The 27,406-nt window shown below is 37.3% G+C and overlaps 1 protein-coding gene across 5 annotated transcripts in view; it reads left to right on the top strand.

The window, feature by feature from the left end:
• The window catches only part of NXPH1 (neurexophilin 1), a 360,999-nt gene that overhangs the window by 283,237 nt on the left and 50,356 nt on the right, over nt 1–27,406 (top strand). For 2 of the 5 annotated variants that reach the window (XR_012633059.1, XR_012633057.1), the window contains exon 5: nt 13,601–13,733. The exons of 2 other annotated variants lie outside the window; for them this stretch is intronic. The gene's annotated coding sequence lies outside the window, so the exon portion shown is untranslated. Of the gene's footprint in view, nt 1–13,600; nt 13,745–26,752; nt 26,838–27,406 lie in introns of those variants that run through there. One more of the 5 variants, XR_012633058.1, reaches the window with a different exon arrangement.

The following is a 27,406-nucleotide window of genomic DNA, read 5'->3' on the forward strand; positions in this document are numbered from 1 at the left end:
AGAGTATTGGCTTTTACTTTAAGTGCTCAAATTGAATCTTTTGAGGAGGAATTAAGAAATAAAAACCCTGGTGACTAGAATCCTTTCACCAGAATCACAGAACTATAAAATTCTAATTATCAACCACATGTAATCTAAACTATTGGATACTACAGCTTTACATGATCAAAATCTCCTAGACCTCTTTTGTTACATTAACAGCTTGCATTTTCTTTTTTATTATTATTAAACTTGTTGCTCTGTCAATAATGGCAGCTGTCACTTCTTAAAAGTTAAAGCACTGTTCAAACACTAGGTACAAAATATTAGACTTCTCCTAAGAAGGAAGAATTACTAGAAACAATGAAAAGAATAAAAGCTTGACAAGCAAAAGGTTAAGTGAGCTGCCCAAGGACACAGCAGGCGATAACAAAAGATGATTCTGGTAACAGTAAACACTTTTTTGGCCACTGGACTCCATTTAAGCTTAGCACAATCTATTTTAACAGAAAATGAACAATGTTGAAACATGAGCTTACTTGCCTGTACTGCAGTTCTTGGAAAGTATTACCAAATTATCTGAATATTTACCACGTGATTTGCCATGTTTGATATATAAACACAAAATAATGATCTCTTCCTTAAAACAGAGTCAATCTCAGGATTATTCATCATTTTCCAATATGAATTCCCCCACGTTTTACTCACTTAAAAGAAAGGTAACAAACTGGTTATAAAAATGCAGATAATGAAGCTTTAATAATATGGAAAGTCACTGAATGTTAGTCTTCTTTCAGTAAACAGCGTATTAGTTTTCACTGTGCATTCTTCTCTTACTTACTCTACATGTAAAACAGGAACTGTTCCATGGAAGTAGTGAAAGACTAAAGGTATTTATTAATAGCAGTCTGTATTGGGGCAGTCAGTGATTTCATTCCTACCCAACAGCATTACTCACAGGTAAGAGTCCATTGTGTTACCGTTGTGTCAAGGCACTGCAAACAGCCTTCACCTTCCATTCCATGATATACCAGCGTGAAATTGGAGAATAATGATGTAGACAATCACTTGGATTCTGAAGATTATATCTTAAAATAATAAACTGCTGAAATAAAACATGTATTTCTGACTGTATTGACCAAAATGTGCCCTGCCATGAATGTTAAATTCTATTATATTTCTTTTTTGTAAGATTTTTAACATGGGACGTATCAGCCTCGTAATTACAAATATGTGCTACACTAAGTGTCCATAGAGTTGGAAGAAAAATTTCACAGATGGTTTAACATTTAGACAGAAACCATTTTGACTTTATTGCCCTTGACTTTTTCTGCTTTTCATACAGCTATTCTGAGACTCCCTTACAGGTTTTAGATGAATAGACAGATCCAAGAAGTGAAGTCATAAAAGTTTGGTGATACCTAACTTTTGGTGTCAGTCTGAAAAGTGAAATCTGTGTGGATCTCTCTAAGTGGGTTGGAGAAGTGAGCATAACATATATTATTTTCACATGCAATTAAAATGTGTTTCGAATGTCAAGCTAAATTTGTATTATCTCTTGATGTGGAGATGAATAGGTGTATCATTGCAAATCTGAAATGACATGTTTCTAAATTATTCCCTTCTAACTGTCCAATGAGATATCCAGAGACCTTGCTTTCCCATTTTAGTGTAACGACATGATACTCACTATGTATCAATGTATCTCAACATGTTTTCCAGCTAGAGGTGTAATGTGCACAAATATCTAGGAAAGATAACAAAAAATCCAAATCCCACTGAAATTCATGGGAATAACTCCAATATCTTCAGGGGACTTTGGATTCAGCTGCCATAGCTAGGTGCAGGATATAGTTTTATATACTTTGGAATGGTCATAAATATAATTTGATCACAATCACATTAGAAGTAACGGATTGTCTGGTAAGTGTGCTTTCCTCTGAGATACAACTCTGAAACATTTTGAAAGATGGAACTGCCCACTTTTTAGAAACAACACCTGCAATATAATCTGAAGCTATTTCAAAGCAACATAAACTTTCTGAATAGCTAAGATAAAGTTTCAGGTTTTCAGTTTAACTGCTAGAAACAGTTTGTCTATTTTTGTTCTCTCCCTTCAACAAAAGAACAAAGAAGCGCAACATTCTCTGTAAATGTTGAAAACACTTGGAAAATATTTCAGTGTGGGAAGTTGTCTCAAAAGAAATATTTAACACATCACACCTTTGTTCAGAATACATCCTTCTGTTTTCCACATTCATTTATTTCAGAATATTGGTAGTAATCTGAAGGAAATTTCAGTGATTGTGTTTAAGAAATAGGATAGAGGCACTCCTTTTCAAACTTGGAGCCTCTCTCTAAACTTCTTTCTCATAAAACCATGATTTGGTTCTGTTTCCTGGAGTCTTTGCTTCCTTTATTTCACAGTCACTGGCTACATCTGTGTGTCAGAGATGGTATGATGCCTTTTAAAGCCTGTAAACCTAAACCTGAGTTCCCAAAGAAGTTTAAGAATCCTAATTCCATTGAAATCTTGTCACAATAGTACCTTTAGGAATCCCTGTTTTAACTCTCTAACTTATATGGAGAACAGATCTAGTGGAAAAAAAAAATAGCCCATGCTTTACAAAGAGCTGGAAAACATAAAATCAGAGTATTTCTGAGATGGCATGAGAAATATTTTGATTTGATTCACATTCTATTCAGAACAGATATGTATATTTTCTAAATACTTACAACACTTTTAATCTTCATAATTGCTTTGTTGACATTAATTAATCCTTACAATGAGGTGGGTGATAAATTAAGGTGGATGAAGAATTCACAATAATTAATTTATCTAGGAAATACTGTTATTTTCCTGAGTGTGAAGTGTTCAGAAACAGACAGGGAGTTTTATTGACTTATTTGTACTTCACAACAATTATGTTAATATTTTATGAAAATGTAATTCACTCAGTGGATTTCTTGCAAAATGTTTAATGTTGCTGGGTTTGATGTAGAAGCTTCAAGAAATTAACTGTCCAATTTGCACTGATGTTGAACCAGTGCTTCCAGGCTCCTCACACAGAACCTATACATGCACTGTCCCCATTAATGGACAGAGAACTTGATATGTACCAGTGTCTCTTTCAGGGTTGGTTTTGGGAAGGAAACCTGGGTTTGTCAGCTGGATTGGGGCGGTGAGAAACTTCCCATTGATCTTGAATGTGCAGGACTGTGGGATTTGAACCCAGAACATGTCATGGTGTGCAGCCCACTTTCAGTCAAGATACAACAAGCTGCACCCGATTTAAGAGCTGTCAGATTTAACGTTCATGGAAAATGTCTGGTTGCTCTAGCTGCTATTAAATACTTGTAGCCTCATTATTAAGATGAGCTGCCCATGTTACATCAACCTGCAGCTCCTGCTACTGCTGCTGGTAATATGATGTGAACTGCTGCTACTGACTCACGCACTGCATGAGAGCCCTAGTTGATAGTGACATAATTTATAGCTGCTTGCTCTACTTTGACTCAACCTATTCCAGCTTGCTTGGCACTACTATTTTAAATATTAAAGTCAGAAAAAAACCCAAAGAGATAACCCATAATAGAATAAAATAAATAATTTTATGTGAGCACTTTAAACAGTAGGTGAGCTATACATGGAGGAAAGTAGGAAGGGTACATGCCAGCTCGTAAATTTGGCATGAGAACTTTTGTGCTACTTGCCACAAAATCGCATTGTGGGAAATTGCAATATTGTAGTAGAACCTGCAGTAATATAATGCTGTGTGATTTTGTTAAAGAAAGCATTTAATCACTGAAGGAAGAGTTCTCCACTCTGTGAGGGAGAAAAGTATCCTCTCCCTTGAAAAGTGCATCTTCTGTAATAGCTAAATATCTTAAAATTTCCATGCTGAGAAACAAGCATGTGTGATAGCAGAAAATGAAGGCAGACAGGTAAATGCTGTGGTTTCTCCACAGAATTGAGGTGAATTACCTGCAAGAGGAAAGTAAATAAATAAGGATACTAGCAAGCCTTGGCTATCTATTTGTCCCCACTATACAAAAAGGATGTGGAACAGGCTGGAGAGGGTCCAGAGAAGAGCCACAAAGATGGTCAAAGGACTAGGAAACCTGCCATATGAGGAAAGGCTGAGAGAACTGGGTTTGTTCAGTCTTAGGAAGAGAAGGCTTAAGGGAGACCTCATCACCATGTTCCAGTATTTAAGGGGGGGGCTACAAAGATGATGAAGACTCCCTTTTTACAAGGAGTCACATGGAAAAGATGATGGGTAATGAGTACAAGTTATTCCTGGGGAGATTCTAATTGGAGGCGAGAGGAAAATTTTCACCATGAGAACAATCATCCATTAGAATAATCTCCCCAGGGAAGTAATGGATTCCCTAACATCAGACAGTTTCAAAATTCATCTGGACAGGGAGCTGGGCCACCTTGTCTAGACTGTGCTTTTGCCAAGAAAAGTTGGACCAGATGATTCTTAAGGTCCCTTCCAACCTGGTATTTTGTGATTTTATGATTCTATGATGATCTATCTGAGGGGCCTATGTTAAAGGTCCACTCAGTGAAAAGAGAAATTTTGCATATTGCCAGCAGACAGTTCATGTCATTTACTTTTTTTTTCTTACCCTACAGACATCTCAAGTTGACCAGGTTCTTCAGTTAGGTGCTTCTCTTGGGTAAGAGGCGCGAGGGTAGAAAGCCTCCCTGTATGCCAGCTCTGATTTGCCCAATGCTGCCAGAGAACTGATTTCCTGATGTTGCAGGTCTTTACTGTAGGTCCAAATTACTGCGCCATGATGGCATACTGATGGAGAAGGGAGCTTCTCTGTGTCCTCTTCTCTTCATAGTACTCATGGTAATAAACAAAAAAAAAATACCCTGTAAGAACAGCCATTAAATATTTATTCATCATTTTTTTCTATTCTTGTGAAAAAACTTTAAAAATTTCACAGAAATCTTTGAAATTCAGAACAAATTCTTTGGAATCTTTTCTTTAAGCAGCATTCAAAATTTTTCTTTAGCTTTTAATTTCTTTGTTATGTACTATGAAGTGATCAGCGACATATACTTGGTCATCTTCAATATGTACCTTTTTCGTGTTAGAACAAAAATAAGGTTTCCAGGCTGAAGTCAGATTGACCCTGGCTTTACCCTATGGTTGAAAGAAGGTTTTAAACCTAGTCCGGTGCCAGCTGTGGAAAATGGAAAACAATTAAATGTTGCCTAATTGCATTATCTCCTATTTTTGAAGTTAATAAAAGCATAATCTATTTGTACCTGCCATTTGCCTTAGGAGACAGCAGAAGATAATGAAAATATTTTACTATCTATTTTCAAATTATAAGCTGTTGTTTCCAAAGAAAGTCAAAACCCATGTATATTATCACATTATTGTTCTCCAGGGACTGCAGTCACTATAGTGATTGTAATTACATGGCTTCATTAACTTTCTACATTCTACCTGTTATGGGGGTTTCACATTAAGAAAATTTGCATATACAGGAAATGAATGCCGTTTGCAAGGAGCTAATGTCATTAAACATTTAAGCAGCCTCTGAAGTAAACAAGGAATTTTCACTAGAATATCCTTTTAGCATGCGTTTAAAATCAATGCAGTCACAATTGTCACTTTAAAGAAAAACATATAAAAAACATTTAGAGTAAGCAACAGCCATCTTAACAAAACTGCTTTAAAACTGGAAATAATTCAATTACTCTCACAATCATTACAATGCATAATCAGGTGTAATATCGTTCTGTCAGATTAATGGTAGTTCATGTTAAGACAGTGTATCTGTGCTTATGATATACTGAAACCAGTGACCCATATTTAAATAGCACATGCAATGAGAACTTTCATTTTCTAATCTGTAATTGCCTAATTTTTGCTCTCAATTGACTATACATAAAAATAACTTTCAAATTTTACTTATGAGTTATAAAAAGCAAAGAAAGACTTCATAAGAACAGATATTTAATACTGTGCTGTAGGAGTAGGAACAGAAATGCTTTGTAGTCTGTCACATTTTCATTTCATGGGCGTGATGCAAGACCACCAATGCCAGAAGGAGGTTGCTTTTTATTTTTTTCTGTTTGTTTGAACCAGTTTTGACTGAAAATGACTAGCTGCTGACTTCTGTAGACACAAGATTTCAGAAACTGTTTGTGGTTTGAACCCCTTCACCTTGTCCAGAACTCTTATTGCAGCATGCTTTAATATCTCATGTGTGCTCTTTTGAACAGTCTGACCTGAATCTGATTTAATCCGATTCTGTGTTATGATTGTATGTAATACTCTTCTTATAGTTGTCTCCTTTGTCTTGGCCATGATGATCACACTTCTGAGACTTTTCATTATGCACCAGTCCAGTGGATAATACAGATGCACAGATATCTGGAAATTAGGATTAGGAAACCCCAGAGTCTATTCTCTCCTTAGCCCATGGACATACATGTAAGATTGTTCTACAATAGCCAGGTTATAGGCGATGCATGATCAGCTGTCCTTTTGAATGATGTACTTACTGTTTTCTCTAAGAAGCTTACTATGTGCAGGTTTCGGGGATCATTTTTTTGAAGTAAAAAATTTTCTCATGCAGTGCAAGGGAGAATTAAATGTATAACTGTCCTTTGTAGATTCTACTTTAAGGAATTCAGAGGTTCAAAGCTGAAGAATAGGCATTCTAATGCCTAATTTATAGAAGCTTAAGGTCTTTATTGGTTCTCGTTGTTCATGCTTTCTCATTAGCATCTTTCTGAATTAAACTTTATCTTTAAATTTCTTTCCTCTTCTAGCTTTGTATCAGGCAGAAATACCACAAAATAATTTTTTTTCCATGAGGTATTATAGGGTTTATATTTGTTCGTCATTTTGAGCTCTTCTGGTGAAAAATGCTGTAGAAACATAATGCACAATGAGCTGAACTCCAACCTGCCAACATAAGGACATAAAAGAAATGTGAGAATGACCACCATATTCCCTTTTGTACCAGTTCTGAGCACAATAACAATCTTCTGCTTACTCTCAATGCAAGGATTATATTAAACTGGTAGCCATCCACAAGCAAGACAGGGACAACAAAGGATGAAGTAAACCAAAACATTAAGAAGGGAGTCTGAGGTTCATCTGTGAATCTAGTATGAATGGTTAGAGAAGTTACTGCTCTTTAGTTCATGTTGCTGGGAGTACTATCCACACAGCTAACCAAGGTCATGGATCTTGTGAAAATTTCCTGATCAGCTTTAGTAGAAAATACAGCTCATAAGGTCTCCTGTGGTTATTCCAGCTAAACTGGTTTATTTTTCAGGGAAACAATTAAGTAGCACTCACACATGTTCAGCATAGCTAAGAGTGGTAAAGTTTTTAGATGGTTCAATTGCTCTGTGATATAATTCCCTCCTGCCTGGCTACACATCACCTGTCCCTGTGCTGGTTCTCTCCCTTTCTCAGGATGCCTTTCCATTGCATGGGGGAGATAGGCTTGGGGGAGGATAGAGTCCTACTCTCACCTCCAGATAAATCACAAGCTCCTTGGGAGGAGAGTGAGAGGGAAATACATTAAGGAAGGTGTTCATGCCTTATGAGTATGAGAAGGGGTTATGGGTGACTGGTGAAGTCCCCAGTATTCAAACCCTTCTTCCAGAGTGCATCAGAAAATCTATACAAGACTTGTCTGAGTTTAGATTTTCTTCCCTTGGTCACCTATCTTTTTCATCTCAGGATTGTGAGTTATTTCTCATCTATCAACTCACTTTCTTGATGTGCCTAAAGAATTCAATTTTTTTTCTAGTTAATTTAATCAAATTATTTTCACTGACTGATAAAGTTTCCTCCAAGTCAGAGATAGATTACTTGTTTGCAAAAGTTCATGTTAATGATTTCTCTTACACGTATAAAATGTCCTTTCCTTTTGCAATATATTTTTCAGTGTACATGATGTTGTATAAAAGTGACTTTCCAATTGTATATTACAAATACTCAGACACTATTTAAATATACTGGTTTCTTGGACTGCAACTATTGATCTGATCTTTGTCACTGGAAGCTTATGGTGCAAGACCTTCCTTCTCTGTCTCAGTTACCTTTTTTTTTCTCTACATCTTGCTTTGCTTTACTTCCTTACTTACTAGCTCATTTATGTTTGGTGGGTTTTTTGTTTTGTTGTGGTTTTTTTTCTCTTTTTTTTTTTTCTCAGCAGTTATATTTCCTTTCCTTTAACAGCTGCTCTTAAGGAATTTCAGTGTTGTATAGTTATTTGTGAGCTAGACTGTTTTACTCTCTTGGTACCTGCTGTCTTTACTTGAAGCCTCTAAACCAGTAATTGGTAACAAGTTTCTCGCAGTGGGTTTTACACACAGCTGCAAGGCAGAAAATAAACAGTTCTTTCAAGTCTACACTCTTAGGGTTACAGCTGTATACTAATGACTTCCCCAGCTTGCTAATGAAAATTTTAAAGAGATATCATCCATTTCTATTAACAGATTTTTAAAAGCTTTTCCACAGTTTAGGCACGACCTTGTAATGACAATTGTGTGAACAATATTCTTCCTAATAAAAGTATCTTTCCTAATTAAGCTAGTCACTGGTGTGTAAGTTCATAACTTCTCATCAAACAATAATTTTCCTTCTCAAAGTTCTTTTGCTTATAATTTTTTTAAAAAATATGGTAAAAATGACCGATGGCTTGTCACTCCTAATGGTTTCGATGTTTAAATAACAAGAAAAATAACAGAAAAAAAATTATAGCATGAATTAGGTTTGTTCAGAATTTTCTTTTCATGTTTTTTGAGGAGAAATTTTCAAGTATAAATAACATTTAGGTGGAATGCTTTTGTTTTTACTAAAAAATATATGAACACATAGTAACAACTAAAAAAAAGTTAAAAAAGCAGTCTTCAGATAAAATGTTCTGTTCTTTTCATCTTAAAGATTTTTCAAAAAAAATCCAATGCTTTTTGGAAAGTGGAGGAAGGGAGAAATAAATGTTTATTCAGCTATTCCAGTCTTAATAAGCTAGGTCATGACTTAATACACAAGAGGATATCTTTTGTCGAAAATACAACAAATACATCAACTTTGTCTATGTGTGTGTAGATAAAGGAGAAAAAATAGAGTTAAAGAGAATTAATATACCTTTTGCAAGTAAACTTGTTCTACTCAGGGTTTTTTCACCTTCTAAAGAAACATTTTCAAAGGTTTCAGAGATATTTCTCTCAAGCTATACCAGTATTAGCACCCAGGGTTTTTTTACAGAATGAAACAGTATAACTAGCTCTTGTTTAAGCTTTTCATGTGACCGTTTCATCTGCTAATAATACTTCAAAAGCTTATTTAACAGGTTCAAAAAACATCTGCAATTTTGTTTGCGCAGGTATGCAAATCAGACTACTAAATTTTTAGGATGTTGGCAAAATAATATAGTTCTCCCCACCATAAATACAGTAGGAAGAAAAAATTGTTCATTTCTATTGATTTTGAATGATAGATACTGTGACTGTACAGCAGAATAGGGATAACCTCTTGATTTAGGAGGGAGTAGCATGATTGTTGCTTTTGTGTTTGTCTACCCCTACCACCACAGTGAAATGGCAAAGTGCTCAGGGTCGCATGGAATTGGGTTCAGGCTCTAGTTGTGTCATGCTCATTCATGTCATGTCTATAAAACAACTCTGCATTGCTTAATAGAGCAATGCTTTTTGCTCCAGGGCATTTTGTAAGTACTTTGGAAAGAAGTGCAAACCCTCTGCCTCTCTATGTCAAAAACATGAAGGCAAAAACACCTGGCAGCAGTAAGGAGGATCTTTTACCAACTGCAATGTTTGAGTTGCTTGAGTGCAGCTCTCCATTGCAGGCTGATGAGTGGGAAGGAAAAGCCAAGGTGCAAGAAACCAAGAGCTCTAACACCTTTTCACACAGCGTATTATTAGCCTAACCTGAATTTCCTTTCTAAGCAGAGCATGCAAAGTGAGGAGAAATGCTATATTAGTATATTATTTTTAAGATGCCTGTGAACAGGTAGCTGACTATATTATGGTATACCCTGTCAGAACTACGCCCGTTAACTTCTGTTTATTGAAGGCAGGGAATTCAGGTTTAAAATATAAATCAAGAATAACTACAGATGTAGAGAGCTCAGAATGTGTCTTCACAAATCTTCTGTCATTTAGGTAACTACCAGCTTCTGTAATTCTGTGTCCAAAATGCCAGAGGCAATCTTGAAATAGCAGCTTTTTTTTTTTTTTTTCCTTTGAAAAGTTGTTTCCATGACTTGAGGTGTTACATGAAATCTTTACCTTCCTGCCTTCTCCAGGGGACAACAACTTCTTATTTGATTCATTATGTTGAAGATGTAAGCATGGACCATTTGAGGTAGTAGAAGTGAGATTTCCCAGAGTGTGGGAAGAAAAGCATGTTCACTACAGATCTCATTCAGTAAAGTGCTGTGAAGGGGCATTATTTTGCACTTCTCTACTAGTTCCGAGCCGGCAGATACAGGATTCTTTTATTTTAAATAAAGCATTACTCCTGTATGTACAAACTTGATGAACTGACTAGCAGCAAATAATTGTGTGTGCCCCCTACTTTATGAATACAAATTCTAATGTCAGTGTTAATGGGATAGTGCGGTCTATGTTTTTTTAAGATTACAAACATCAGAATGGTGACAAATAGAAATGTGGACAGAACTTCTATAGGTATCATGGTACCTTTGGATCCTGAACGGTGCATTCTCCCTTTTAATCTTAATTACAAGGTAAAAAGCATCTGACAGTTCACAAAATCAGAACACAATCAGCTTGACCACATTATATGCTGTTTCACGTAAGAATTCTTAATGCTCAAATGACTTTTGTTTCCCCACTTTTCATTAGAACCCCTTGTTGCCATCCAGTCTTGATTTTGGAAATTAAAGCTAACAACCAGATTGAAAGAATTCGGAGAATGACAGCGTGGGGCACAGTCTCAAAACTACAACTAACAGCATGAGGCAAAACGAACCTCAAGCTATTCCATCTCTTAAAGAAGGAAGAGGGAGAAAAGAGCATTTGCAGGAAAACTCAATTATAACAACCCACAGCTATAGTAAAGCACTTGTGAATGTTGACACTAAAGCTTTTTCTGCTTAATGATTTAATTAAATACCTAGAAGCCAACTCTTCTCCTCAGTCAGTGTCAGAGCAGTACTCCTCCATGGATAAATGTTTACAGCAAAAGCTCTGCTGAGGGTTTCAGCAAACAAGTCTCAGAGAACTGAGAAGGCTTTCAGCCGAGGCACTTGAGATCAAGAAAGCACCAGTGATTAGAAACTAGCAGTACAATAACAGGACGATTTAATCCACCCAAATGTCAGTTGCTGGTTTACAAGTTGGCAATCCCATCTTCATCTGCAGACAAAAGGGCACTGGTTAGTCATCTGTTTAATTCTCTTGCTGCAGCATGTCATTTGGATGTTGAAGGAAAATCCCTTGATTCAGTCTGCCATTTCTGACAGTCTCCCTCTAGACCACATTAATAAGCTTTTTAGAGAATTGAATGCAGAATAATCAGCAGGCAGCCTGCACTCAAAATGGAGACAGAACAGACAGCAGAAATGCTTTCTTCCCTTTGTAGTTATGGTGTATAGGTGACCCTTCTCTCACAGAGCAGCAAATGATTTAGACTAAGATTGCCTTTGAAAGCCACAACGTAATTAACCATTTTATGCATGTGATGTCTGCCTAGCTTCAAAACCTGATGTTTTGCAATGGAAAAGATTCAGTTGCATTTGAGTTAGACTTACGAAACACGCTAACAATACAGCAGGCAGATAGAAAGGCTGCCTGGCATCCTGGAATACCTGGGGAATTTCACTCAGAAAACAAACATGTTACTCTTTAATGTAGACTCACATCTCATTATAAAATCACAAGTGGAATGAGACACACTTCGCCTTTGTAACTGTGTTGCCAGGAAGCAGGTAAGTGTTGTGCTACAGACAGTCCTGCTAAGATCTGCATGATTTTAATGTATTTTGAAAGCAATTTGTTAGTTAATGGGGTCTTGCTGTGGATATTTCCTGTTTTTCTCTATTAATAATTTCTCTATTGCCAGTTGTAAATTGAAATTGTCAATAGCTTTGTTTAACCTATTGTGCACTGGCTGTTCAAGGTGCACCTGAAAAAAAAAAAAACAAACCAAAAAACCCATTTCAGGTTATCATTTTGTTTTGGGAAGGATTTGCTGGTAAAGCATTACTAAACACTGAAAATGAGAAAGCAGAAACCTTGGAGCCCCCAAACTCCTTTTATTTCACTCAGAGATGAAAAAAGTAAGCACCATTGAAATTCAAGCTCAAGATATGCACATACAGACAAGAAAAGTGAAAGGAGATTAAAAGGAGAAGGGAAGAAATGTAATCCTGTGCGATGTGGTAAGATGTAGGTAAGGTTCGGGGAGGATTTTGTCAAGCAGAAAATTGACAAAACCTGCTATTAATTATTGTGCTGATGCTATCAGTGGCATTACCATAATCAAAAAGTGAGGCGTGAGCATAATTCACAAGGCGCTAGGTAGCTTGGGGGTTAAATCACTTATTCTCAAAGGAGATTTTAAGAAAAAACATAATTAACAGTAAGAGAGAGCACAAGATTTCTTTTATGTAGCCCATGTAGTCAGTAATATCTCAGTAAGAAATTCAGACATACCGGCCTGTTTGTGTGTGAAGGAATACAGGATGATGGAAGGAGACCTTATTTGTCAGCTGCAGCTACCAGGAAAGAAGACTTGATCACACTTAACCAACTTTTGTTACAAAGAAGCTATGGTCTCTTTAAAAAACAATATTCTTGGCATTTTGCAGACAATTACTAGCATAAATCCCCTTCTAGGAAGAGCTTATATTCTAAAGTACCAGGAATATAGGAAAAAAACATGTACAAAAGGAAAAGTGATTAATTGATTACTTTTACAAGTTTCCTTTTTATTTGCTTTTTCCTTTAGAGAGACAAAGAAAATAAAACATGGCAGCAAAGACAGAGACAAGAGACACCACTCTTTTAGAAAGTCTTCATTCTCAACAATAGCATCTTCAAGAGAAATACTGTAGCAAACAAATTTAAAACAAGACCAGACCATCAGGTTAACCATATAACTTGACTCATTGCCGTGCAAATTTAAACTATTAAAGAAGCTGAGACAAATTCAATATTTACAGTAGCTGCATGTTAACAAGTCAACATTTACCAACTGTTATATGCAAAGTTGAATAAATAATGCTGAAAGTGTTTGCAAATGTTACTTTGAAGAAAAACATTACATTCGCTTTGATTCACAACATATTATTCACACGCAGCAAATATTCATGCAAGCAAATCTGTGTTTATGGTGATATTGTAATCTCTCAGGCTAATAACTATCTGCGTTACTGTTCACTCTGGAGAAAGTCATATGGCAGTGCTAAAAGCTCCTGGCTATTCTGAGATTCAAAGAGAAATCACCAGTAATAACTGTGTGACTAGTGATATAAAATAAGAATCAGGTTGGTTTTTAGGGATTTTTAAGGTGAGTGTCATAATTACAAGATCTAAAGATGTTTTTGTTTCTTTGGTTAGTGGTCATATTTTTGTTTTCAGAATGAAAACCAAACTATATACACTGCCTGGATTCTTGGTCTGTTTACCACTTTAAGAAAGCCCATGAAAATCCTTCTCCCAGGAGGGGTCCAGGAACAGTAGCTGATGAAGGCAATGGATATTGCCCTCACTGGTAAGCAGAAAGTGCGTGTTAATACCCTGTTACAAGACTCTTTTTGCTCTCAGTAATCTTTCCAGATTGAACTGTAAATGAAGGTTTCCATTTAGAAGGAAATATCATAGAAAAATTGCAGTAATCCTAATGAAGAACAATATTGGAAGACTAGAGGGTGAAAACTGTTGTGATTTTGTGTGGGACTGCCTGTAGATTTTCAAGATCTACAATACGTTGTAGTGGGTGAATAAATTAATGCAAAATTGTTATAAATCCCATAATATTCTGATCCATGCAACAGCATTACTTGGTAAATTAAATGCTGAATATGAAAAATCAATATTAAAGGGAGACCATTGAATAATATAGGAGAGGTCTATGTAACAAAGGTAAAGATGTGAATTTGAATAGTGAAGAAAGTAATTTATGCTTCTCATCTGTTGGAAGGACTTGTAGGAATGATTCGCTTCAAATCAAATCAAATTTGTCAGCAGCTGTGATCTACTTTTCAAACTAAAAGTGTTTTATGCTTTTTGAAATTCAGTTATGACCTCCTGAATGTTTATAATTCACTTTTGTTGTCTGTTTTAAAACTAATACTAGTGATGTTAATTGGCTCTGATTAGTCAATATAGAAATTCTCTTGGAAACTTTGTTCTTGCCCTTCAGAAAGAACAGAGCTCTCACTCCTCTGTGCACAAAAGCAATACCTCTAGGACCATTTCTAAGACTGAAAATAACTAGTTGAATTTTGTTGGTTTGGACCCAAAATGGCCAACAGCACAAGTGGCTTTGTGATGTTCTGTGATGTGACATCTTAGTGTATACAGAAGCAGCCACTAAACAGATCATCTAACATAGTTAATCATGTTGGTGATAAAAGTCAAATGAGATAAATTAGATTTGTATGAGATGAAAACTAACAAAACTATGTAAAGAAAGACTACTAGACAAGAAATCCTCTCAGAAAGCCTTTGGCAGGTAGAGACATCTAAGTCAACACTTCCTGTATTTGTTGCAGTGAAATGCTGCTTTTAGAGCATCAGTAGGGTACAGTTAGGAGTGGTATAGGACAGCCATTGAGGGAGAAGTATTTAGGAATTTGAGGCCAAATCAGGCCAAAACCACACCATTCTTCATGGGCTATTATGGAACTATTTTGAGATAAGCATTACATTACAAGTTCAAAGTCCCCTGGGCTGATACTAAAAATTATAGCGGTCACTGGAGCAGGCCCTTCTCCATAATTATAATGTTGTATTTCAACATCTCCTTAGTCCGTTGATTACAATAGTTTAGAATGATAGAAGCCACTGAAAGAGACAACTGCAGAATCAAATATGCTTTAGAGGCATATATCACTAGTTAAGTTAATTTTATTCCATTTACCAATAATGTAAAAGACAGTACCAAAAGTCTGGAATATTGTATGACTCAAGAGCCATTTTTGACTTCAGGAGACTAAACCAGTAAAGCATAAAAATTTAGTCTCTTTGCTTCTTTTCTGCTTTCTTTGTTGCATCCAAGTTTAAATAAGAAACCGTAAATACTGTTCCTAAAATAAAATTCCCACACAGAAAAGGCCCTCTAAGTCTTTGTTAAGTCTAATATCTGCATGCAGTCATGTGACTATTCAAAATTACTCACTGAAGCAGCTGTGAATGCATATGAAATGAAAAACTTCTGTCTTATGTACGATGAATATAAAACGTGACTCTCTATTTGCTAAATACTTAGAGCCTTAATTCTCTGCTTTTCCTCATTATTGTAATCACAACTGTTTGAATTACCATTGGCAGAGAGTGTTTGCTAAAACATGAAGTTATTGACAACTATTGCATAGGAGAAGTGAGTCTTTTGAACAGGATGGTTAGCTGCTGTCCTGACAGTGACAATCACCATTTTCAGTATGACAGTGAGTCCAGTTGGATCCAACAAGACTCCCTGAAGTGTTTTTTGCAAATTCTTACACCCACCTGGCCCATAGTCCTATGTGATCACTTGAACACATGCAGTTTGTTGCTATTGATTATCCTAAACTATGTACAAAACACCTAACTATCTTACCCATGTGCAAAGGACTGTCCTACATGATCCATTCTTCATCTTCAGGAGCAGTTCTACTGACTATTACAAGTGCGTATCCATGTACAGTTTAGTCAATTCTGTTGCTGGAACTGTCTGAAGGAGTTTCTGGAATGACCAGGGTTGCCACCCAGAACTAAACTTTATATTTAATAATTAAAATAGTGCCCAGCAGTTGGACTACATACTGCAGAAGCTGCATGTGGGAATCTCTGTGTCTGTCTGAAATTCTCACCTGAAATATGGTAAAAATTGGTCAAATGTTTCATTGTGAAGTCAGCTAGGAATCCAGTCAAACACTTTGGCTCAGGTTAACCTTTTCTCTCAAATCAGTCCACTGTTTCATCTATGCAGAATGTAGCTGTGGAACTCCTGGATGACAAGGTAATTAATGAATAAGTGCATTGGCTATGCTTTCAAGCACAAGATATACAAGTCTATACCGAAATTGTAACTATAACATCCTCTACAATTATAACAGCAATTTGAGGGCTCTTGCCACACCAGCTCCCTAACAGCTGTCTGTTGAATCCAAAGTGGTCATTGACAGTTAAAGGGTGTCCCATACTACGAGCATAAGAGCTGGGTGAAGCCCCTAATGTCTGAACTTACAGACACTCCAACGTCTCAACGTGCTCTTTTCTTTTGGCGTAATGATATGGTTTCCAATGGGACTTATAGTTCAAGAACCTTGACACTACCACCACTCCTGGACTGGTACTGCTGCCAATCTTTTCAGTAATTTACTCATTGGATCATTCACCCAGTAATGGATGTCCTAGCTTCAATATTAAAGTCTAAGGATTTGGTCTGCCTCTTAGAAATCAAATTTCTCGCCCTGAATCCAGATTATGAACAGCTATAAATCCGGAATTATCACATTTTTAATTTTGACTTGATCACTAATAAAAGAGGAACTAGTGACAAATACGCAGATCCTTGTCTGGTGTTTCAATTATTTTGGTGTAGGACTTGCACTATACTTTACAAATAATGGGACTGTAAAAACATTTATTTATCTTTCTACATGACAGCCTCTAAACTCTCTGTAAGGGAAGAGGAATAAAGCTGGTATACAAAGTTGAATCCTAATACTCTACGTTAGATACAGCAAAAAACCTGACAGTTTTCAGAAGTGTTCTTTTTTTCTGATAGTGCTTAAATCAGGCTGTTGTTTATTTTCAACCAGCTCTCTTCTGTGTAATGATTTGCAGAGTTCATCAAATAAATGGACAGACTAACACAGCTGCCATAATGTCAGCTATTGGAATTTCATTAGCAAAATAAGTCATTTGCTATCCTGAGTCATTTACTACCCTTACTATCCTATTACATTCATTTTAGATGCAGTTCCTTTGAACTGCAAGTCTACTTGTCCTAGATTGACCTACCACTCAAGTGAGAAACTACTCACCTGAGCAAAACAAATTGGATTTGGTCTGTGGTTCCTGAAGCCTCACAGGGAGGAGATTTCTTCTGTTTGCCTTTTTTTTTTTTTTTTTTTTAATTTAGTGATGAAACTTTATGAGTCTTCTTTTGAACTCTTCTATTTGCAGCTGAATCAAATCAATGTTACTTGCTCAGATTGGCTGTTGCTTAAGACACATTACAGGCTGGTGCCATACAGAGGATGTCTCCCTTCTTATTGATGCTATTAACTTAATTTTATATTAATCAATGCCAGGACAGTTTTTTTCTGATGGTCTATAATAAAGAGATTTAGTCAGTTTTGTAACTGTATTGCTGGATGTTGTGTTTTTTTTGTCTAAGTATTTCAGATATAACTAACGCAAAACATATTTATTAATTAGTATTATTTGGTCTTATTGGAAACATTTCCAACTATAGAAAAATAAGTAATGAAATTACTTAATTCAAATGCAGACCAATAAAAAAGAAACTAATCTTATTACAAATTATATACATAGTCTTAGGAAGAGCAAAGATTACTCTTTTGGAAGACTGTGTTATATATCTTAAGATGTCCCCTGCATTTTCTCAGGAAGTAATTCCTTGTTTGGTATAAAAAGCACCCTTTATAAATACCACTTGCAGTAAAGAACCTTTTAATTTTTTTCTCTTGCCCTTGTATCTTTCTAATTGACTAACTACATTAACCCCACCTCAAAAGTGCGAGAAGGATGCTGAGGAACTGACAATGATTTTCCCAGATTGAGAGGAAGATGGCTGTGATTAATGTTACCTACTTCCCCTTTCCCATCACACATCTTCATCCTGTATTTTCAAGTACATTCCCTGATGCTTACTTTTTAACTGGGGTCCTGTAGTAATGAGAAGAAAGCATCAAGGTACACAAATTTCTGTGGGAAATATACAACTCTGCAAAAAGCAGTCTTTCTTGTCCATGAACAGACAAAACCTGACACAAAGGCACATTGGTGCTAATTGCAATTCAAAATTTAACATGGTCCTTATGCTACCAAGGTGAAGTCATAACAAAAGTTTCCTCTTCAGAAACTCACCCATCTGTCCTCAAATTCCCATTCAGTTCCAAAGTTGCACATGAAGAACTAGGTTCAAAATCATATGATTAAGTTATATACTTTTCATGCATAGGATTGTCAAATAAATGAGTAATTCAGTAAATATATGTGAAAAACATATCTACACAATTGCAGTAGGATACTTTTTTTTTTTTTTTCTGAACAGCTCAATATTAAAAAATCTCCACATTACCTTCTAGCAGCACACACTTCTGACGAACAGAATAATAAACAAAATAACTTTTTTTTTATACACTTCTTGTAGAAATACACTTTATACACTTCTTTTTTTATACACTTCTTGTAGAAAGAAGTGAATACTTCCATTTGAACACATGTACCTGGGAACACACAAAACTTTCAGGCAAGTAGCCATCTTTCAGGTGTGAAAAAATAGATTCAATATAGTTATAAAATAATAGATAAGATTTTTTTTTACTTGGAGATCGATAAACAACAGTCTACGCTTTTCAAGAGTAAATCCATGCAGGATGATAAGAAACTTTGTTCCTTCATAGCTTATAGCAATAGTTGCAATAGATGGCAGTATTAGAAGACAGTGCCTGCTATGTAACATGTCAAGTTATGGCCTTGGTTCAGCAAGAATGAATGCATATAAACAACTCTGAGCTGCTTGATCTTTGAACAAGGTGAACTGCTAACCCATGGACTGTTCTGAAGCAGAGGTATTTAGGTGTTTACATGTTTACAAGTTTCAAAATTAATATTCAGAGACAATATGGAATCCAGAAAAAAGGGGAATGAGTGAAGGCTGAATTAGTGCAGATGTGGTGCTACAGCTTGGGATGCTGCTATTAATATTACACCTTACTGTTACTAATTTTTTTCTCAAAAGAGGTTTTTTATAGTGCCAGCTGTAGAAATGAAATACCTCAAGTGGAACACAAGCATCTTTGATGCTGTGCATCTTCCATATTGGTAATAAAACAAAATAAAGAAGGTATAACTCTATCCTCTGAACTCTATCAGGATGGAATTTCTGCTTATCATTCTAACTAAAGGCTATGTTCTCACAGTGTATATTAAAAGGTCATAAAAAGCTGTTGATGAGACTCGTGTTTTCTTTCCTTACTTGAAAGTAGTTATGAAAGCAATATGCACACAGATTTTTAATATAAAAGACCTTTTCCACTTTATAGCTAACACAATATGGAATGAGCAGCCATTTACTTGATGGCTGAAGATAGGAATGAATAAAAGCAGATCCTGCTTTTCTTTAGCTTATCTGTAGCATAGCATGAGGCAGCCAGAGAGACGTTTAAGCAGATTGCTGTTAATACAGGAGTACGTATGCTTAATTTCCTTAACTACAGTGTATTAGATCAAGCTTTATTCTGTGATCCTTCCAGTGTGTATAATAACATAATAATAAATGTGCATGCAAGTAGAAATAACTAAGTCATCTAATTCAAGCAGATGCACAGAACTGCACAGGGGATTTTTCATTATCTGAAATGAAAAGATACAGATATTCTAACCTGGCAAACATTAGTATCAGAAGGTGTTATAAATAGCACAGATCTTTTTAATTGCTCAGATCTTGGTCAAAGACCTAAATTGAGCTTGACTGATCTATTCTGTTCTTCTTTAGGCATATTTATGGGGATACAGACAATTAAATGATCAAAGGAGAAAAAACTGATGAAGAGATCTTTTCTAGTCAGGTATTAAATTTCTAGGATGACCTTTACTTTCAAAACATTGAAATTTTTGATATTAGAAAGATGTTATGCCAGCCAAAGAGAATGTGCCATTTTCAATCAGGAGAGATCTATGCATTTTCTTTGAAAGTACATAAAAATATTACATAAATACAGTTTAGGGTATATCTTATGCTACTAAACCATCAAAACATATTTCTCCAAACTGTCATTGTTGTTAATGGTTATTAGATAGAGTGTTTGAGCTAGGTCAAAATTTGTTTTTCCCAGGTATGATGTTTACATTGAGGTTTTCTAGGTTAATCTGCATCTCACCAGGAATTACTATCACTGGTAGCAGGGGTGTTTTAGTTACTGATGGAAAGTTTTCCAGTCACACAGAAGAGAGAAGACAAGAGAAACTAGTCTTCCTTCATGGTTTCTCTAATCCCTTAGGGTACCAGCAGTATATAATTGTAGTGAAGTTTCTGATTTTGACATTTTGCTTGTTTTACTTAGACCATTCTTTGTAGAAATTGTAGCAGGAAAAAAACAACACATTACTCCTTTGAACTTCAGTGCTGTAGAACACCAAGTTGCAAACACACCAAGCTAGCACATTTTGATTTCTCACTTACTTAAAGGAGACAGGTTCTGATCTGTGGCACCATATTGTAATCTAAACATCTCCTAAACAGAGGGTGAAAGGCTAACTTTAGATGAAAGGTTAAGCTGTATTGTAACTTTAGAGTATCTGGGAATACTAGGGAAACATATTGCAGGGAAAGACTGTAGCAGGACAGTCTGTATTGTAGGGAAAGACTGTAGGCTTCCTGATCAAATACAGGTGGACAGGTTAGCTAACACCATAACTGATGTAACTTTTCCTTTTTACATTTTTTTTTTTTATTCTGAAGATTGAACTGTGCAAACCAAATTAAAAAAAAAAATCTATAATAGAATATAAAAATACGTGTGCACCTAAATTCCCTAAACTTTATCATAGTAAATGCTCAATTTTTTTAAACTCATATTTAATACAGCTCTTCTGAAAAGCCAAACAGTAGTTCTAGAAATAACTTCACCTATAAGAAACCCTTTCTGAGAACTTACAATTATATTTCTATCTATAAATACTTATATGTTTAACATGATTACTTGAGAAATAAAGTTCCAGGAAATTGAGAGAAGGGAAGGATCTGTCAACATGAGAAATATGGCAGTCACTTTGTTTCAGGAAATATGTATTCTGAAAAGGATATAATGTCAAAGTCATATCAGCTTAATCGAAATCAAAATACTGTATTTGTCACCTTGGCTATTGACTGGGTCTTTGCAAAACTTTTCTGATCATATCAGTGAAAACTCCCACAATGTTGAGGTTTTCTCCTTAACAGAAATAGAACAATTTTAAAAATAATTTCCCTTGTGCCCTTCTGAATTCTTACAAGAGTGTGGTAGAGTCTAGACAATCAGAAAGTACAGGGCATGAAGTATAAGAGGGATGAACATCATCTTAGTTAGGTGTCTAGGAAGCTGTGGGGGAAGAAAATGCTAAGTAAAGCCTTCTGAGATACTGTACAGTTTGCTAAATAAAGGAACTGTTTTAGAAATTTGTTTCGTATTTTAATTTTATGCTTATAAGTTTCAAGCATAGATTGTCACGTACAAGATGAAATCCATCACCAAGAAAAATGCAATACTCGAGTGTTATGCAAGATTATACATCACACACATTCTGGTATATAAAAACATTTGAGTAAAAACACAACAAATCACAAGAAAGCAAGCCATATGAAATTACGTGGAAGTAATTACAAAGCACGGTGAGTGTAAAAAGGACAGAAAGCATGAGAGGAAACTGCTCAGGGAGGTTGTGTGATCTGTAAAGGTAGTACCTTTAGGAACTGGTTGGACAGTCACATGTAGGGAATGTAGATCTGCCCTTCATGGTTAATGATAAAACAGGAGACAAATATTACTGATTATTTTGCCACAACATGTTCTGTGTTTGACATTTATTTGGGTCAACATTATATTCTGGCAGAGATCCTTCCTGTAGAGACTTCCCCCTCCCTGCGTTGCCTAGAGAACCTGGCAAGGAGCTGGTGTGGCTCAAGGGTACAAGGACTGTGGAGACTTGAGTGATTCGTTACTTCACCTCCTGTGACTGTAGGCTAAAACAGAAAAATAAATGCAAGATATGTACAGCTGAAGGACACTTCACATTGGACAGACAATGAGCAGTCAGGGAGCAATTCTGCTTTAGAGTTTGTCTCATGTCTTCTTTCTTCAGGATTGTTTCTAAAGCAAACCCTATCATTTTGTAGGAAACAAAGGGTGAGGGCAAAATTTTTCAAGGTACCTGTGCTGTATACTAAATAACTGATTACCTCTGATCCTACTACTTTGGAAAACACTAGCTTGTTGTCTTAATTTCACCTTTAATATACAAATTATCTTGAATGAGCTCAGTAACCGACATAAACTAATTCTGCATTTCAGGAATAGAGAGCTGTCTTCCCTTTTACTTGAAGGAATTCTGTGTTATCAGAATAAAGACATGTTACTTCAAGTGTTATTGTCAACAGTAACACATGCAGGGAAATTAAATTGTTAAGGGAGGTTCTACACTATAAGAAATCAGACTCTTTTTCTTTTCCACCCAGAAGCAACTGTAAGTCAAAAGAAAATAACCCTAAATTCTTGCACTCCCTATTTGTCCCATACTTATTATCCAGTTACTGATTCCTCCTCCTTATTCTTTAAATAGAGTTGTCCTGGGGAACCTACCATCTGCCTGATGTAAACTGCCCCGTTAATTCTCACCTGGCTACAGCTGCAAAATAGATGAGAACAAGGAGAGGGACTTAATGAATGAGTCCTGGTAAAGATCTCAGCAGGGTGCCTCTTTTAATTCAGACCACGTTGGTAGTTAGTATGACAACAAGCTGTTACCACCTAATGATTTCAGTTCCTTAAGTATAATGAGTCCCATGTTCTCAGTATGCTTTAGACTGGACAGCTTAGACTACTGTTGTGTTTCATAACCCCTGTGGTATGTTACAAAATTCTGCGCAGAATTTTCACTGAATAAGGCTTCAAAATGGAAACAGATTATTGTAATGGAAAAGCCAACTAGTGAGATATCAATACATTTAAAAATAATAATAAAAAACCCACCAACCACTAAAATCCCAATAAATACATGAAAACATTTTAGATTTAAAAATCTAGTAGCTTCTTGAAAGTAATAGTTTGGGTTTTTTTGTTTGGTTTTTTTTGGTTTTGGTTTTTTTTTTAAAAAAAAAAAGAAAGAAAAGCTATTTGTATCAGTTGAATATATTGCAAAAATCCAAATTGTGTATTTTACACATTATTTTTGGTGCTAAGAATAATATAAAATCTGAGATAATAACATACATGTCATATATGAAAGTTATTACACAAGGAAAATGTCAAAAGAGTTCATTCAAACAAATGCACATCACTGACAAGAATAAGAATAATGAATAAAGTCACAGTAAAGAAAATCTTGCAGTATGGGGTGTTAAGTATGAAGAAGCTGAAGCATTTCTGAAATTTAAAAGAGCAGAAATTCAACTTGTTCAGACTGAGTTATATGTGGCAATATGCAGTCTTAAACAGGTTCTTAAAGTGATCCTTTGGGAAAGATTAAACATCCAAGTCAAAATCTTAAAAGTTATTCACCTGATTTTGGACTGCTGTCTATTTTAGAAATTACTGAGGGCTTAGATATGTAAGATTTTGAAGGGGGAACGGTAGCATTCACATGCCAGATGAATAATCTGTACCCATATGCATATTCATACCATCTTTCACTGCCAGTGAACCTTGCATTAGTCCTATATAAAGCCTGTGAACAAATTCATTTTCCCGAAGTTACTTAAGCTGTGGCGACTTGTTGCCTCTAAGGCATTAGGCACTTTATTACTATCAAGGTTAGGTGGCCCTAGTCAGTTTGGATACAGCAGTGACTTCCCCTTGTATAACTCAGAAGGGCATGATGAGGGTGGAGAGGAGGGACAGAGGCACATTCTGTGAAGGACTTCTAGCTGGCACAAGCTGGAACTATAATTGTGGATGCAACTTTTCAACACCAGATGAGAAGAATCACAGAATTATCTAGGTTGGAAAATACTTTGAAGGTCATCTAATCCAACAATTAACCTAACAATGACTGTTCTCAACTCCACCATATCACTCAGCGCTATGTCAATGTGACTCTTAAACACCTCCAGGGATGGGGACTCCACCACCTCCCTGGGCAGCCCATTCCAACACCTAAGAACCCGTTCTGGAAAGAAATAACATTTCCTAATATCCAGTCTAAACCTTCCCTGGCACAACTTGAGACCATTCCCTCTTGTCCTATCACTTGTTACTTGGTTAAAGAGACTCATCCCCAGCTCTCTGCAGCCTCCTTTCAGGGAGCTGTAGAGGGCGATGAGGTCTCCCCTCAGCCTCCTCTTCTCCAGACTAAACAACCCCAGTTCCCTCAGCCGCTCCCTGTACGACCTGTGCTCCAGACCCTGCACCAGCTTCGTTGCCCTTCTCTGGACACGCTCGAGTCACTCAATGTCCTTTTTGTAGTGAGGGGCCCAAAACTGAACACAGGAATCGAGGTGCGGCCTCACCAGTGCCAAGTACAGGGGTCAGATCCCTTCCCTGTCCCTGCTGGCCACGCTATTGCTGACACAAGCCAGGATACCATTGGCCTTCTTGGCCACCTGGGCACACTGCTGGCTCCTGTTCAATCAGCACCCCCAGGTCCCTCTCTGACTGGCAGCTCTCCAGCCACTCCTCCCCAAGCCTGTAGCGCTGCTGGGGGTTGTTGTGGCCCAAGGGCAGCCCCCGGCATTTGCCCTTATGGAAACTCCTCCAGCTGGCCCCAGCCCATGGCTCCAGCCTGTCCAGGTCTCTCTGCAGAGCCTCCCTACCCTCGAGCACATCAACACTCCCACCCAACTGGGTGTCATCTGCAAACTGACTGAGGGTGCACTCGATCCCCTCGTCTAGATCATCAATAAAGATGTTAAACAGGAGTGGCCCCAACACAGAGCCCTGGGGGACACCACTCGTGACCGGCCGCCAACTGGATTTAACTCCGTTCACCAGAACTCTCTGGGCCCGGCCATCCAGACAGTTTTTTACCCAGCAAAGCGTGTGCCCATCCAAGCCGTGAGCAGCCAGTCTCGCCAGGAGAATGCTGTGGGAAACGGTGTCAAAGGCCTTACTAAAGTCAAGGTAGACAACATCCACAGCCTTTCCCTCATCCAATAAGCAGGCCGCCCTGTCGTAGAAGGAGATCAGGTTTGTCAGGCAGGACCTGCCTTTCATAAACCCATGCTGGCTGCGCCTGATCATCGGGTTGTCCCGCAGGTGTTGTGTGATGGCACTCAGGATGAGCTGCTCCATCAGCTTCCTGGGCACTGAAGTGAAGCTGATAGGCCTGTAATTTCCCAGATCATCCTTCTGACCCTTCTTATAGATGGGCGTCACATTGGCCAATTTCCAATCTGTCGGGACCTCTCCGGTCAGCCAGGACTGCTGGTAAATGATGGCTTGGCAAGCACCCCAGCCAGCTCCTTCAGCACCCTCGGGTGTATCCCATCTGGTCCCATAGACTTGTGTGTGTCTGTGTGATGCAGCAGGTCACTGATTGTTTCCTCCTGGAATGCAGGGGGTTTGTTCTCCCAGTCTCTGTCTTCTGGCTCTCTGAGGAGTCTGGATTCCCTCAATACAACTAGTGTTGTTATTAAAGACTGAGGGAAAGAAGGCATTAAGTACTTCAGCCTTTTTCTCGTCACTTGTCACCATGTTTCCTCCTGTGATGGAGGCTCTCTCTGGTCTTTCTTTTGCTGTTGATGTACTTATAGAAACATTTCTTATTATCCTTGACTGCAGAAGCCAGATTAATTTCCAGCTGGGCTTTAGACCTCCTGATTTCTGCCCTGAATAGCCTCACAGCCTCTTTTTAATCACTGTGAGTCACTAGCCCCATCTTACAAAGGCTGTAAACTCTCCTTTTCTCCCTGAGTTTCAGCCAAAGCTCCCTGTTTAGTCAGTGGCCTTCTCTGGCGTCGGCTTCTCTAACAGCACCTGGGGACAGTCTACTCCTGTGCCATTAAGACTTTCTTCTTAAAGAGTGTCCAGCCTTCCTGGACCCCTATACCCTTCAGGATCATCTCCCAAAGGATCCTGTCAAGCAGGTGTCCAAACAATTCAAAGTCAGTGCTTTGTAAGTCCAGGATGTCAGTTCTGCTGCCGCCTCTCCTGCTCTCTCTAAGAATAGAAAACTCTATTATTTCATGATCACTGGGCCCTAATCATCCTCCAACTGCCACATCTTCCTCTAGTCCTTCATTCACAAAAAGAAGATCCAGCAGGGCACCTTCTCTGGTTGGTTCACTCACCAGCTGCATCAGGAAGTTATCTGCCACATATTTCAGGAATCTCCAGGACCAGTCCCGCTCTGCTGTCTTATATTTCCAGCATAAGCAGTAAGAAGCTCATGGGCTGAAAGGGATCCATACCCTTGAAGATTCTAGATGGTCTAATAAGTCACTTGTCAAAAATGTCAGAGAATGACATAGTTACTAAAGGTTAAACTGTCCTTCTGGTGAAGAGAACTGAAGGGTTTAAGGAAAACTTTCTGTGAAAGCTAATGGTTAAATAAGGTTGTAGTTTGGCTGACTGCTAGTGGTCATTTAAGAATAGGAAGAGTGTATGGTCATACTTACATCTGCATCTCTCTCTCTCACAGGTCACATGCCAAATTTTACTGGGATGACTTTATGATAAATTTGCCTATTTTGGGGAAATGTCATATGCTGTGACTAAGAGACGTGGAAACTCTCCTTCTGGAAGACAGTGGACACTATGACAAATCCATTCAAGAGTGACATCCCAATAGATAAAGATGTGGAACCCCTGAAATGAATAATATGAGAAACTACGGTCATTTTTCTCTTGAATAAAAACAGGAGCATGGCACTTGGTGTGCCTTCTGTTCAGACCATAGTCAATTATCTTTGAGCTTTCCTTAGTGTACTTTTCTTTGGGTAAGAGGTGCTACCCAAAAGGTACCATTAATGCATCCATCTTGTACAGAATTTTGGGCTTTGGACACTGCCTTTTAAGATGACAGTTCTTTCAATAAGAGCTTTGGGAAAACTATGCCATCTAGGCATTCTTGCTTGGGTGAATAAACCTTCATCAAAACTGGTGTTGCTGAATGGGACATTCTAGTTTTAAGAAATGCTTTCGTCTCTACCAGAGATAAGTCTGCTAATACAGTAGTACTCTACAGAACTCACACTTATTATCCAGTCTCATGACATTTTGAAAAGGATTTTTTTTATGAAAGTCTGCTGCTTGTTTTCTGACTGGAGAACTTCCTCTTCACTTACATAGAGAA

The sequence above is a fragment of the Athene noctua genome, chromosome 2 (genome assembly GCF_965140245.1).
Source record: "Athene noctua chromosome 2, bAthNoc1.hap1.1, whole genome shotgun sequence".
NCBI lineage: Eukaryota > Metazoa > Chordata > Aves > Strigiformes > Strigidae > Athene > Athene noctua.